At 51.9% G+C, this 15,099-nt stretch overlaps 1 protein-coding gene across 1 annotated transcript in view; it reads right to left on the bottom strand.

Annotated features, from left to right (window-relative positions):
- The window catches only part of AKNA (AT-hook transcription factor), an 81,552-nt gene extending 71,582 nt beyond the window's left edge, over nt 1–9,970 (bottom strand). The window contains exon 1 of the mRNA XM_050926457.1: nt 9,864–9,970. The gene's annotated coding sequence lies outside the window, so the exon portion shown is untranslated. The remainder of the gene's footprint in view (nt 1–9,863) is intronic.
- Between the last annotated feature and the right edge of the window lie 5,129 nt (nt 9,971–15,099).

Genomic DNA, 15,099 nt, shown 5'->3' with positions numbered 1-15,099 from the left:
AGACAGGAAAGACTGGGAGAAATGATGAGATTAGAGTAGACACCCTGCCTGCCTGCCCTCCCCTTCTTTGAGAGAAAGGGAAGCAGGTTAGGTTTCTTTGCTGCAGCAAACAGAGTGATGGAAAGGGGAACCACGACTGTTTGAGACAATAAATGACAAGTAGCAAAAGCACAACATAAGAATCAAGAATCCTTCCAACTGCAGCGACTCTGAGGGTGACCACAGATGAGAGGGGCGAGGGAGTACAACCTGCAAGCCAAACAGGGCTTTGCTCAGCAGTCTGTCCCAGCATCACACACAGCATGACACTGACAGCTGACCAAAAGGGGAAGTAACGGGAAGGGAAAGTGCCCTGCCCCCACTTTGAGAACTCAGCCTGGCTCTGCTAATCTCTATTATGCATCGCTGGCTGCAGGCTGCTCACCCCCACACACATGCAGACAAAAGCCCCATGCACCAGGTGTTCCCTTTGGTGGGAAGGCGCCGGCTGCGCATGGCCTCACCCGCTTTCTGGGAACGTGACCCAGTGGAGCCTTGCTGGAGGCAGGCAAAGCTTGGCTACCTTCACGTGAGCAAAAAGGCAATCGCTGTATTTATTGGTTCCTTCCTTCTCTGTCCCCAGGGCCCTGGGTGTCTGCTACTTTCTCCCATGCACTGCCCGGCCAATGCACCAGTCTCAACCTGCAGCACCCTCTGCTACTCCTGCCTGGTCCGTGCGCTGCTCTGCCAATATCCTGCAGTCCTGCTGCTCCAGCCCAGGGCTCATCTCCACCCCAACCCAGCTCTGCCAGCGCACTCACTCCTGTCCTGCAGTCCTCTGCTATCCCAGCCCAGCCCGCACACTGCTCTGCCAACAACGCTCAGCCCTGACCTGCGGCACTGCTCGACTGGGCCACAGCTCTGCCAAAGGGCCCTGGAGGGATAAACTTTGAGCTCACCTCCGAGCAGGTCACCCCACAAGCAGTTCACCTTGGAGAAAAAAAGAATTCCAAGAGAGACACTAAGTCTCACTTCAGCCTGAAGGTAGGGGAGCCAACGCAGGAGGGGAGAGGGAGGCTAGAGGGCCAACCAAAAGGGCATGTCCCCCTTTCCGAACCACCAGTCCTCCAACAACCCAGATCTCTTCCCCTGTAACAGGGATTGGCAACCTTTGGCATGCAGCCCATCGGGGAAAGCCCCTGGTGGGCCGGGATGGTTTGTTTACCTGCAGCGTCCGCAGGTTTGGCTGATTGCGGCTCCCACTGCCTGCAGTTCACCGCTCCAGGTCAATGGGGGCTGCGGGAAGCCGCACAGGACGAGAGACGTGCTGGCTGCCGCTTCCTGCAGCCCCTGTTGGCCTGGAATAGCGAACCGCGGCCAGTGGGAGCTGCAATCGGCGAACCTGCGGACGCTGCAGGCAAACAAACCAGCCCGGCCTGCCAGTGGATTTCCCTGATGGGCCGTGTGCCGAAGGCTGCCGATCCCTGCTCTGTAACATTCCTCCCAGACACTCCACCCCACCTTCCCACAAGACACCCGCACCGGTGCCCAGCGAGAGCCCTTGGAAAAGTGTATTGGTTTAGAGATTAAACAGCTGGGGGCTAAGGCTACAACCGTCTGCACTTGTGACCCCGTTCTCTGGACAGGAGCGGCAAAGCAAGGGGGCACGTACAGAACCATCGGGACACCTGGCCGCTGGGCTCGGTTCACGGGATGGAAGGCTGGCTTGAACTCCGTGCTGTGAGAGCGGATCAAAAGACCTAATTCTTTGCATGGAGAGGGGCAGTTGCCAGATTCTCATTGCTGGCTTGTCAAACCCTGGAGAGGGAGCAAAATCCCCAGGGATGTGTCTCCTTGAGAGATGGGTGAGGGATTCTCCCAGACACGTCTCCATCTGTCCTCTCAGCTGAGCAAACACAATCCCAGCTCAGGAGTGATAGGAGCTGAACAGTTCTCTAGCCCGAGGCGCAGAGAGTCAGAGAGATGAGTCTAGCTAACACCCTGCTCTCATCCGGACCAGACTCCTGCCTCCTACCATAACTAGGGGGCCTAGAGGAGGAGGAGGCTGGAGACACCTGCTAATAAAGTCAAAGGAAGCCTCGTTAAAGCCCAGCCCTGACTCCCTGCTGCCTGTCTCTAGGTTCGCCTCAGGGGAAGGTTTTTTTCTTAGCAGCCAAGGAGTCTGCAGGTGAGTCCGTTTAGGAAGAGGTGTGTCCCAGCTACACAGCACTAACATGCCCATCCGCTGTGTCAGCCAGGTCTATAGTGCAGCCAGACAGCGAGAGGGGGCTTCTCTCCCAGAGCAGGGCAGGGCAAGTCACTTACTGGTGCAGCATGAGGGTCCCTGGGGTGCTGCCCAGAGATGTAAGAGGAAGGTGATCTTGGGAACGGAAGGGCTTGATCCTGGAGCCACCGAAGGCAGCGGGAGCAGGAGCAGGCTCGGAATTAGGCAGATCCCGAGCGAACAAACCACGCCAGCCCCAGGGCCGAGAGGGGATGCCGAGAGCAATGATCTCGATGTGGACTTTGACTTTGCTGATGAGGCTGCTGAGAAGAATGCCAAAGCAGAGGGGCGTGCACCCCTGTCCCGCTAGGAACCGGACCGAGACCCCTTCCCCAGCGGGCAGCCTGGCCCTGCCCTGATTTGGGCAGAGTGGAGGGATGAGGAAACATCTGTATTTCCACATGAGCTGCAAGAACATCCAGGCAAGCAGAAGAAAAACTGCCCCTGGCCTGGAATAAAAACGGAACAAAGAGCAGAGCTAAAAAACCAATGGGATGCCAGGGGACATGGCCACGGGATCAGAGGCACATACCCTGCCTGCTTCCCTGCATGGGCACAGGCAGCGCCTCCCCTCCTCTTCCCAGCTACCACAACCCCTCCCTGGGCAAAGGCTGCACCCCCCACACTCCCACCCTTCAGCCTGTATCCTCCTTTTCCTCTCTCCTAGATCCCCCATGGGCACAGGCTGTGTCCCCCCTTTTCCAACCCCAATGATCTCCAGCCCTGAGTCATCCTAGTGCCAGACTTGGGGCAGCGGTTTCTGCAAAGCAGGATATAAGGAATGGCAAATTCTCCCACCTCCATTCATTTAGCTGTGACCCCAGGAAACAGGCCCAAATCAGCATGATCCCATGAAGTGGGCAGCGGGCACAAATTTGCCTCTGCTCAGGAACCCTCCGCGTTGCAGTGAACCCATTAAGCTGCCCCAGAAAAGCATCCCTAGCAATTCCATCCCTACAAGATAAAGTTGCTAGATTTCCCCCAATCCTTCAGAGGCTGCCACAGACCCAGAGACATTAAGTCCCTCCAGGTCTTACGCACTCTGATGGCAGCATAAAGGCATTTAAGCTTGACAGGGCTCGAGCATGGATTCCTTGACACAGTACAGACTGGGATTTTCTTCACTATGGAATATCCTTCACAGCTGGTTCTCAAACTAGGGCCGCGTCTGCAATGGGGATTTAGCCACTGGTGTAGCTACATCAGTGCAAATGCCTCCATGCTTGCACTGGTGCACTCTAGGCAAGATCTAAAATCAAAACCAGAAACCTGCTGGCGACCACCACACATTTAAATCCAGCTAATCCTGCTTGGTTCAGTCCCCACTGTGGGCTGGACCACAGCATAAGCTTTACCAAAGACACATTTTTCAAAGTGCCAAGTGTTTTTTATTACTGATAGGACCAGTCCAGAGCCTGTCAGCATCTCGGGGCATACACCCCTCCCTGGGGGGATAGAAGAAGGGAAATACTCTAACATGTCTGTGGGGCCAGGATTTTACTATGCTGCACATCAGAGCTACTGGGAGCTCCATAGTTAAGGTGAGAGAGAATTTTAACCCTCCTTCCCCAAAACATAGGCCATTAGTACTACAACTAAAGAAAATCTCCACTAACTGGTAGCATTATAATTCGCATGACACATAGTCAAGGTTCTAATTCCATCAGTAGAATGTTCTCTCTCTCTCTCTCTCTCATCCCCCCCACCCTCCCGGGATTTTCATTTATTACGATGGTGCTGAGCCAGCTGGCCCACTCCTGCTTTATTTTACATGTTGATTTCAATGGGACCAGACGTGTACATAAAGTTAAGCGCACGTGCAAGCGACTGCGGCCCCTATATTTACACCAGGCTGTACATCAGTTCCTCGCATCACGACCTTTGTGTGTGGGTCGTTAACCCCAGCTTCCTTCTCTCCTAGGAACTTAAAGAGAAATCAAGTTTCCTCCAAACCCCCAGGGGTGGCATCTAGGGGGACCAGATGTCCCCATTTTATAGGGACAGTCCTGATATTTGAGCCTTTTTCTTATACAGGTGCCTATTACCCCCTACCCCCTGTCCTGATTGTTCATATTTGCTGTCTGGTCACCCTAGTGGCAGCCCAGCTGAGCTTTCACTTTTGGCACATCCACCTCCCTGCTACAATTACCCTTCTCAGAAATACTTGCCCTGTCTGTAATTTATCCAAAGATAATATCAAAATGAGCAACTCAGGAAGGCACAGGGTTGGCGGTAGCAGCAATAATCCAGCTGGATGCTCATCTGACCCACCGAGCCATAAACCTGACATGGTCTCCTTTATTCTGTTAGACTCACCTTGCCCCTTTGCCATGCAAAAGATTCCCGCCGGAGTTGAAGGGCCACATTCTGATCTCAGTTATGCCAGTGGACTTTAATGGTATGGTTCCAGATTTACACTGGGGCAAGATCAGAATCTGGCCCACAGACTCTGCAGCCTTTTCTCTTTCCTCTCCCTGAGCAATGCTCACTAAAAAGGAACGCTCCCGGGTTAAATATGGTCCAAAATATACGTTTTGTGAGTTCAAGTCTTTACACAACCTTAGACCAACAGAAATGTTTCCAAGATTTAATACAAACACTTTTCACTGGACTTTAAAAGCAAAACACCATTCGCCCTCTGTACCATCTGTATGCCAAACATTGCAGGGCCCTGCTAGTGGAATGTGAAACTGACCCAATACAAAAAGTGAAACTGACTAGTCAACACTGACCATTGCAATCCAGGGACGTTAGGAGGCTAAATACCTTTGAGGATCTAGGCCAGGTTGTCTCAAGTTAAAGCCCCATATATAGTCATCTTAAGTGTTGTCAACTCCTGCAATAACCTTGATATCTGGTGTTTTACATAAAGCCCAGGGCTGTCAACTGAGTAAATGAGTAAGTGAGAATCTCAGCTTTTATTATTTAAAAGTCGTAGTTTCTAGTCCTCCTCGTTGCAGAGAAAAGCCCAAAAACATGCCTCAAGTGAAACCCTAAAGGCTCAACAACTAGAAAGCAAGTGGAGAGATAATCCCACATTTTGTTATTAATTACATCATTTTTCAGACAACGATATGGGATTTTTTTTTGAGGCCTGACTTGTGATTTTTGAATGCCTGGAGTTGGCAATCCTGCAAAAGCGGCCCAGTTTTCCAAAGGCACTAAGAACCCGCAGCTCCCGTTGTTCGCAGTTGGATCTGAGGGCACTCAGCATCCTTGGAGATCATGTTGCTGTTCTTTAAATGATTATATATGGGGCCAAGCATTAGTAATAATAAAATACCTAGCTCTTATCTAGCGCTTTTCATTAATAGATGCCAAAGTGCTTTCCAAAGGGATGGCACCCCATTATCCCCAATTTACAGATGTGTAAACTGAGTCACAGAACGGGGACCTGACCTGCCTAAGGTCATCCACCAGACTAGTGGCTGTGCCAGGAATACAACCCAGGTCACCTAAATCCCCCATTCTCTGTCCATTAAGCCATACTGCCTCCCATTAGGCACCCCACTTTAAAAATTTAGATCTATTTTCACTGTCCAAGCTGAGTGAAACACAAAAAAGAAACTAACAGAAAAAAGAGCGAAAAATACACTTTCAAAACATCTTTTCTATTTAATCATCTAATGTCTCATTATGCCTAATAGAGAAGGAAGTTTTCTGCAGGATTTTTAAACCTGCCAGTGTGCTATGCGTGTTCACTGAAGCTGCAAGAGGAAATTTGATGGAATGATACCCCCTTGTATCTGGACATCTTCATAGTCCCAGGCCTCAAGCACTCTCAGCACATTCCATATGCAGTTTGAGTTTTGTCTATGCCACTATCATTAACAGCACGTCAGCATTTCCAGTCAAAACCTCTAGCTTGGGGGATTTAAGCAGACCATAAGAATGTGTCCTGGCTGAAATTTGGCACAGGGATATTAGTATAGGAGGGAATTATGCCTGGCTTATAAAACTTTATATATAAAGTTAAGTCTCTCTCTATATATATATAGACTGAAGTTGTATGTGCATAAAAGAAAGGAAATAAATGACAAACAAACCCTATAAGTTATTTCTTAATTCATAAACTATTGCAATTTAAAATTAATGGAACATTTCTCTTATCATGGAATAGTTTATAATAGCTCTTCTCCAGTACATTTCATTAGTAGATCTCAAAGTGCTTCACTAAGGAGGGCAGTGTCATTATCCCCATTTTACAGATGGGGAAACTGAGGCACAGAGTGGGCAAGTGTCTTGTACAAGGTCACCCAACAGGCCAGGGGCTGAGCTGAAAACTGAGCCCAGGTCCCCTGAGTTCCAGTCCTGTGCTCTATCCTCTGGAGCGTGGCCTCACATCTGACACAGCAGCAGCATCCTTATATTAACACACAGAAAACCTTCATTTCGTGACAGGTGAGGTCACAGCAAAGGGCCCCCCACCAACCCTAAATCTTCAAAGCATGGAATAATACCTCCCCTTGTATCTGGACATCTTCATACTCCCAGGCCTCAAGCACTCTCAGCACATTCCATATTCAGTGCTGTCAAGGACACTCCACCAAGCTTTGCATCCATCTCCAACAGGCATTGAAAAACAGCACAGGTCTTATCCTCCAACAGGCACTCTAACCTCATACCTTAACACCAACTTTGCACTCTATTGTACCAAGAGCCTGGCACATCTGGCTGGCATGCAGCCTGCACCTTTCTCTCGAACGGATCGTCCCGAGTGCATCAGAAATTACACAGAATGTTTTTCACCCCCTCTAGAATATAGGCCCCTGGGGTAGAGTGTGGCAGACATTCGGAGCCAGTAACTATAGACATCGGTGTTTTTCCAATCCTCACTCCAACCCCCTTTTAAAAACAGTGATGTAAAATCCCAAATGAAACGTCACGGGGTAGTTTTAGGCTGGCAGTGGCAGGGTGCAATTCATTACCCAAGTAGGGATTGACCCACCATCAGACCTTCAACTACATTTCCTGTAAAAATGCCCTAGGATCTGTAATGCATGGACTTTGGTTTGACATCTAGGATGAGAGCTGCAGCACATTTCTTCCCCACTGTCCCCCTTGGAAATGTGCTAAGGGATTAGCTGGTGTTTACCCTGCAAGGACCTGGTCCCGTTTATCTGGCTCATGTGAATGGTGCCCTTGAGTCCATCAGCTCGACTCACGCGGGGAACGCATAAAGGGTCTAACACAAAGCCCAGTGGAACAACTGCCACTGACGTCAGTGAGGTTAAGATCTGGCCCTAATTCCACAGTCTGTGACCTACCCAGTCAATAACCTGTGAGGTAAAATGCCTGCGGCTGCATAGGCCTTGACATGAGATCAGCTGCAGCTGAGCACCAATAAAGCCAAGCATCAGGCCAGATGTGCAGCCTGCGCTTTGCACCTCCTGCTGCCTTTGCCTGGAACTCTGACCCTAGCAGGGGTAACAGCCTTATCTCAGCACCCACAAGTTGCACCCCTGAAAACCTGGCAGCTTGCAATGCAAATCCTGGGCCATGTCCCCTGCCCCATCACGGCTGAAGCGGTGTTGGGTTTATTTCAAACCAACAACTTTTAGCCCCTTCTGAACTTCCCAAAGCCCCAGTGGTGAATGGGGATTAGCAGGGGGGGTCAATACGCATGCGCTTGGGGTGCTCTGCACTGAGCTTCAGGGTAATTCCAACACCAGGAGGACGCGAGGTCATCACGTCACTCTAATGCAGCTTGACACGTCTTCCTGCCAGTAATGCTGCTCGGAATGCTGGTCTTAATCCCTGGCCAGATACAGCTGTCACCACCATCAAGATAAATCCTCCAGTTAAGAGATCCCCTTCCAACACCAGGGCTGGGAAGAAGCAAATGGGATGGACCACACAGATGGCAGGAGAAGGGACCTCAGGGCAAAGTGATGGAGCAGAAAGCATGGCAGAGAACTCTCAGATTACATTTTATATGAAAGGTACATTTTAAAAATAGTTGATACAGAGTGAGGAGCTGGTGGTTTAACAAATGGTTAATCAACTACTATAGAACCAGTTGATTCTGTAACGAGTGATGAACTATTTGTTCAAACATCTACTCATCATTTAGTAACTGTTTCTGAAATGTACCCTTCATCTAAAGTGTGGCCATCTTATGAATGCTGGGGGGCTGTTAATGATCCGTGTTTAAGGCAATGAGTATTTTCAAACCTTTCTTTTTTCTAACAAAAATAAAGGGAACTGAAACTCAAACCAGCCCTTGCAACATCCTCCAGGCAATGACACGCAGGGTTAGATACCAATGTCTTGAAATCCCCCTGTCAGCCCCAGACTTTCTGCCACACTTCCCCTCAGTGCAGAGCAAACTGATGAAAGGCTTGTGAAATTGGCTTGCCAAGCTCTTTGAGAGTAAACTTTAAAAAGTGCAGCCAACTTGATGAGTTGAAAGAGACTTTAAAAAAATATGTACAAGTTCCGCCTCTGGGAATAAACATAAACAGTTGCCTGTTTATAAAGGAAACATGCATAAAGCCCATAGTGAGGGGAAAAAATCTTTTGACCTTTTGAATAAAGCTTGGATTTTAGTTGCCAGTTTGCTCAGGCGGCATAACACAGGAGTCCTGAACCTCGCTCTCTAACCACCAGAATACGCTCCCTTTAAGTCGGGGGTCCTACAACCCAATTCCCCTGATCTAAGCAACAGAACATACCCCCTCAAAAAACAGGAGTTCTCACTTCCGCTCTTTATGTCTAATTCCCAGATTACAACACCACATCCCCGAGGTGGTAAGGGAACCCAGAAGTCCTGCTTCCCAGGGCCCTGCTTTAACTACTAGACATCACGGCCCAGATGCAGGACTCAAATCCAGGAGTCCTGACTCCTAGAGCTCTGCTTGCACCACCAGACAACCCCTCTTTGTCTCCCCTGAGATTATTATCCATAATAACCAAGATGCTTTCCCGCCTCTGCCTCCCCCAGAGACAAAGGGGCGAGGGAAGGGGTCTGCGGGTTTCTGGGTGAGGGAAGCGGGTTAGCTGAATCACAGGTTCTTGTCAAGCAAGTCATTAATGCTTGGAGCGTCTCCTTGGTTGCCTAGGGAGCTTCCCACACACAAGCATGCCATGGCACTTCTCGGGGTAACCACAGCAACCGAGGCTCCAGCGCCCAGCTCCTGGACACACACACAAAGATCTGTTGCATGAAGCTGAGACTCTTGTAAAGACCCCCACACAAACACACACCCCTTTTTCTTCTTCGGTTTTAAGAGTCTTGCACCTTGACACACCAATGTAACAGCAATAAGAAACCAAAACAAACTCTCTAAAACCAGAGGTGCCTGCCACATGTTTTCTCTCTACACGGCCAGATGTGCAAAGTTTGTTCCTTTTAAAGCCAGTTTTTTAAAAGTCTCCTCCCCCTCTTGTGGGAGGAAGGATTTTTCGGGAGGGGAGGGGGCGATAAGGCATTTTTACAGTCTCACTTCGGATTAAATCTCTGCCCCACAGACAGCCCTAGATTTGCTAGTCAACTTCCGCACAGCCTCCCACCGCAAACGCACATGGCATTTCGCAGCGCGGCGGGCAGCTGGGAATGCGGGGGTGAACCCCGGCCCTTTGCACGCAGCTGGGCTCTCACCTGAGCAGCCGCTGGTTCGAGTCCTCCTCTCCCCGGACCGAGCAAAGTTTGTCCCGCCTCAGTCAATGTCCTGGGGGCAGCGACTGCAAACAATAGTCCCCAGCCTGCGAGGGGCAGATGGGAGGGGCGGGGCCTCAGCTCTCATTAGCATAGTACATCAGATTTCCCGCAAGAGGAGCTAAAGGGCGGGGTTTTGCCCCATATTTGCATGGCACATCGCAGGTGTCCAATCAGAGCGCTAAGGGGCGGGGTTCTGTTCCATATTTGCATAGTGCATGGCCTGTCTCCAATCAGGGATTGCAGGGGCGGGGTTCCAGGCTATTGCGCCTAATATAATAAATGTCTCCAATCGGAGCTGAGGGGGTGGTGCTTATATGCGGCAGCTGGGAGGTACTCTGGTGTTATCTGAATTGGGGCCCCAAACCTCTACAGCGCCCTGCGATTGGGCAGCAGGAGAGAAGGGGCGGGGCAGAGATTCGTCCCGCCCTCCCCTATTCAGCTGGACCGTCCTGCAGCCCACCATGTGCCCCGAACTGCTCTTGTACCTGACTTCCCTCCTTCGGGGGCTGCAGCAAGAGGAGGAGGGGGAGTGCAGACAGCCATTCGCCCTTCCTTTCTGGTTGAAAGCTCCCCCTCTGTTTGGCTCTGCTTCAGCTGCCCGTTCCCTTCCCCTCCCTACCCAGCCAAGCCAAGCCAAGCCAGCTATTTTAGGGTTCTATAGGGCTGCCCATCACTGCAGTATCTGAGCCTTTTCCGTGTTAAATCAACAGCAACAGCAGCGTCTCTGGTGGACCTCAGAGACTCTCTGGCTTGACTCCCCTCCCTGAGTCAAAGCTCTCCTTGGGGGGCAGGTTTTTCAGGGAGAGTTATGGGAGGGTTAGGCATAGAAAGGGGTGTTCGTATTGTGTGTCACTTGGGGGGAAAGGCTCTGTCCAAGAAGAAGGTTTTGCAGCGTTTCCTAAAGATGGTCACACTCTGGATTGGCCTGATCCCCTCGGGAAATTTGTTCCGTAGCCAGATCCCTGGGCAGGGCTGCCCAGAGGATTCAGGGGGTCTGGGGCAAAGCAATTTCGGGGGCCCCTTCCATAAAAAAAGTTGCAATTCTATAGAATACTATATTCTCGTGGGGGCCCCTGCAGAGCTCGGGGCAAATTGCCCCCACTTGCCCCTCCCCCGGGTGGCCTTGTCCCCAGGGTACAGAATGCTCTGTCCCCAGCTCTCATGTGCTTCGTCCTTGGATTTGGCTAGGCATTGTCCCAAAGAAGTGCCGCTGTCTCACCCCCTCCTCCCTTCTTCCCCGCTTCTTCTCTGCTTCCTCTCCATCCACCCCCTTCCTCCTTATCCCCCTCCTCCCACTACCACCTGAGCTGGAGGAAAATCCCCATTTGCTTTTACCAGGACAGGGCCTTTGGCACACAGCTGAGTTGTCCTGATTCCAGCCAGCAGAGGCGATGGACAGATAGACAGAAACACTCAAAGCTCATTACCATAGAAACTATTGTTCACTGTAAAAGAGTCACTCGCAGAGTTTGGTTTCCTCCCCCGTGTTTTATCTGAGTTACCTTTAGGACAATGTTTCCCAATATCTTCTCCACGGAGCACTTGCTAGCAGTCCATGGGGCTGGCTCGCTTCATTTCCAGCTGTTTTGCAAGAACAACATCTAAAAATGTATCACTTTCCCACTGTTACTTTTCCACCTCCAGTACTCGCTGCCAGAGGGCTGCTGTGGACTCATGAATAGGCGAGGAGCCGGCCTGCACAGTGGTGAATGGGCGGGGAGGCAGTCTTTCTAGAAAGATATGGCCCACTGGCTTGTCTACATCAGAAAGTTGCAGCGCTGGTGAGGGAGTTACAGCGCTGCAACTTAGGAGGTGTACACATCTGCAGGGCACCACCAGCGCTGCAACTCCCTGTTTGCAGCGCTGGCCGTACTCCCGTTTTGTCTCGGGTGTAGAGGATCCAGTGCTGGTGATCCAGCGCTGGTAATCAAGTATAGACACTTACCAGCGCTTTTCTTGACCTCCGTGGAATAAGCAGGTATCCCAGCATACCTGAGGAAGCCTCTGGTAATCAAGCTGGTCTCCTTCCCCGGCTTGCTCTCGCGTTCCCCGAACCCCGAGCAAGCAGGTCTCCGTCCCTGCGGTTTGCAGGGTGGTTCCGGGAACGCGAGAGCAAACCGGGGAAGGAGACCAGCTTCGCCGCGGTTTGCTCTCGCGTTCCGCGAACCACCCTGCAAACCGCAGGGAAGGAGACCTGCTTGCTCGGCGGTTCGGGGAACGCGAGAGCAAACCGGGGAAGGAGACCAGCTTCGCCGCGGTTTGCTCTCGCGTTCCCCGAACAAGCAGGTCTCCTTCCCTGCGGTTTGCACGGTGGTTCGCGGAACGCGAGAGCAAACCGCGGCGAAGCTGGTCTCCTTTCCCGGTTTGCTCTCGCGTTCCCCGAACCCGAGCAAGCAGGTCTCCTTCCCTGCGGTTTGCAGGGTGGTTCGCGGAACGCGAGAGCAAACCGCGGCGAAGCTGGTCTCCTTCCCCGGTTTGCTCTCGCGTTCCCCGAAACCCCTTGAAGCCGCCCAACAGCGCTGCAGTGTGGCCACATCTAACACCACTTGCAGCGCTGGTTGCTGTAAGTGTGGCCACTCTGCAGCGCTGGCCCTATACAGCTGTACCAATACAGCTGTAACAACCAGCGCTGCAAAATTTTAGATGTGTGGAAAAGTTTAAGAGCCCTTGATCTAGGAAGCAGTGAATGAATCACAGTCGTAGGAGGCAATGCTTTGCATGTACCTCGGTGTCAGGGCCTCAGCTCAAAGCCATCTGGGTCTGCATACGCACACAGCAGCCTCAATGCTAGCCCAGCTAGTGGAGGGCATCCTGGTTCGGAGCAGAACTGGTGACTACTTTTGGTATCCAAAACAAACGCACCCACTGTACTTACCAGGTGATCTTACTCCTCCCTTCCTATGAGCAGCACGGGCAGCTTCCAGCCAGCAGGGGGCGCATTGTAGACATGCCAACCCCGCAGGAAAAAAAACAGAAATTGGGCTTGTTTTTGGCTTAATTGGCTTGTGACTTGCTTGTTGGCTAGTTTTGGGCTTGTAGCTTGTTGCTTTTTTTTTTTCTGATTGGCTCCCGGCAAGCAGGGGCAAGGTGGGGAGAGAGTCACAAGGGCACAATGGGTCCACCACAGTCCCAGACTGCACACCAGGGGGATCTAGTCACACAGAGTGTTGGGATTCTTAGGGATTGGCTTGTTTTGGCCTTGTTTTGAAATAGGATGAGCTTGATTTTTGGCTTGTTGCGAAAGCTGGGGTGCTTATTTACCGCGTCAAAGTTGGCCGCTGTGGTGCATTGATCCAAAGCGATTGATTAGAAAAGGACACAGGGCTCCCGGCCCCTGAGTTCAGCAGGGAGGTGGAGAAGAAGATAATCTTTAGCAGACCAGCCAGGTCAGAGCAGAAGAGACAGGATGCTGTGGCACCTGCCTTGGAAAGATGCTGATCATTCCTACCTGGCTGCCGTGAGCAATACACGCTAACAAACACTGAGGCAGAGAAAAAGAAACTCTCTGAATCTTCAGCAAGCGCCATTAGCCTCTCTGCATCATGAGGCTGGCTGGGCTGGGCTGGGCTGTCGGGGGGTGGGGAATCAGGTTCAGATGCCCTTGGCTGGGAAAGTTCTAAGCCCTGCCATGAGATTTCACGTATCCAAAGCTGATCTTTAACTGCATCCCTCTTGTTCCAAAGTTCCTAAGGTTGCTGCCTGCTTGGGCTGGTGCTGCATCCTCAGTTATCTTTGGGTTCTTGGAGTCAATACCTGGAGTCTGTGCTGGGGACCTTCGCAGGGGCACTTTGGACACCCACTGGCCCACCAGTGAGGGACCCTTGAGGTCAAGGTGGTGGTACATGGACAGGAAAGGCTGTGCTGGGCTGCCTGGTCAGTGGATCTGCCAGGGGCTGTCATACTGGGCAGCCCAGGCAGGTGTTCTAGCTCTGGACGCTTGTCTCTTGGCCACTCGGGCTCTCGGCTCTGGATCTATTTGTCTAGCTCTGATCTGAGTCTTTGTTTTTAAATGTAAACTTGTACTGACTGCACAGGAGACTGGAGCCCTCTGGCTTTCTGTGCAATGGGTACAGGATGGGCACTGGCAGGACACGCAGCCCTTGGGTGCCCTTGCCCCATGTGCCCAACCGCTGACCCAGAGAGAGAAGCTCAGTCTCGGTGGCACTTTTCACCCTTGGCCTCTTTGCTGAGAGTGCCATCAGGGGGCAAATTAGTGGCGGGGGAGGAGGGAGCTGAGGATGGTGTTGGAGATACGCATATCTGGTCTGAGAACCAGCAAACTCATTTTGACACAGAGAACCCAACAGCTGCCAGGTGACCCAACTCTTCTGCACGTGAGATGCCTTGGCTCTGATTCCTGGGCCGGAGAAGCCGCTGTTCGATGCCATCTTTACAGCCGGCACCGGCTGCATGCTTCATGTGTTCCTGGAAGAATCACTCCAGCATCTCCCATTGCAGCTCCTCGGTAAGCAGTTGCCCCGTTCCCTCCTGTTGTTCTTCTCTGCAGGGCCGCCCCAGGTTCTAAGTACGCTGCTGGGGCACACGGTCTGTCTGGTGCTGATGCACTTTCTCTGGTTATCTTTCTGAGAGACACCAGAGGGCACCATGAGACGGGACTTAACTGTCTCAGATCTGGGATTCCTTACAAAGCCATTCGATCCCCCCCCTGCCATCTGCACAGCCCAAGATTGGGTGTGACTTTCCCTCTCCCCACACCACAAAGGCCTTGCCAGAAGTGGAACATATGATTGCAGAGGGGGCTAGGGGAAGAGGGGATGTGCATCCCTCTGATGTGCCCCCCGTAGGGATGTCCCGGTTTCCCTGAATGCTCAAGTTCTCTCCACAAAGAGCACAAACAGCAAAGATCACACTTACATTTCAACCCACCTCTGGGGGCACAGGCCCCCGGACCAGGACTGGGGCGTGGGGTGGGGAGCCGGTGACGATACTCGCTGCAGCTAGGCCTGGCTATGGGTCCAGCGAGCAGACTGGAGCCACAATGTCAGCAACTGGCTTCATCGGGGCAGCCTGAGCCGTCTGAGAGCCATGCCGTGGGCAGAGTCAGACAGCCCTGGAACTGCACGCAGGGCTGCCCACCTCTGCCGTGGACACCCCCAGGGGCCAGATATCGACAGGGATTAGTAATAGATCCAAGGAGAAGAGGGAGGTTTGGCAG

This window comes from Gopherus flavomarginatus, chromosome 17 (genome assembly GCF_025201925.1).
Source record: "Gopherus flavomarginatus isolate rGopFla2 chromosome 17, rGopFla2.mat.asm, whole genome shotgun sequence".
NCBI lineage: Eukaryota > Metazoa > Chordata > Testudines > Testudinidae > Gopherus > Gopherus flavomarginatus.
Note: the sequence above shows the minus strand (reverse complement) of the source record. Positions and strands in the feature narration are given on the sequence as shown.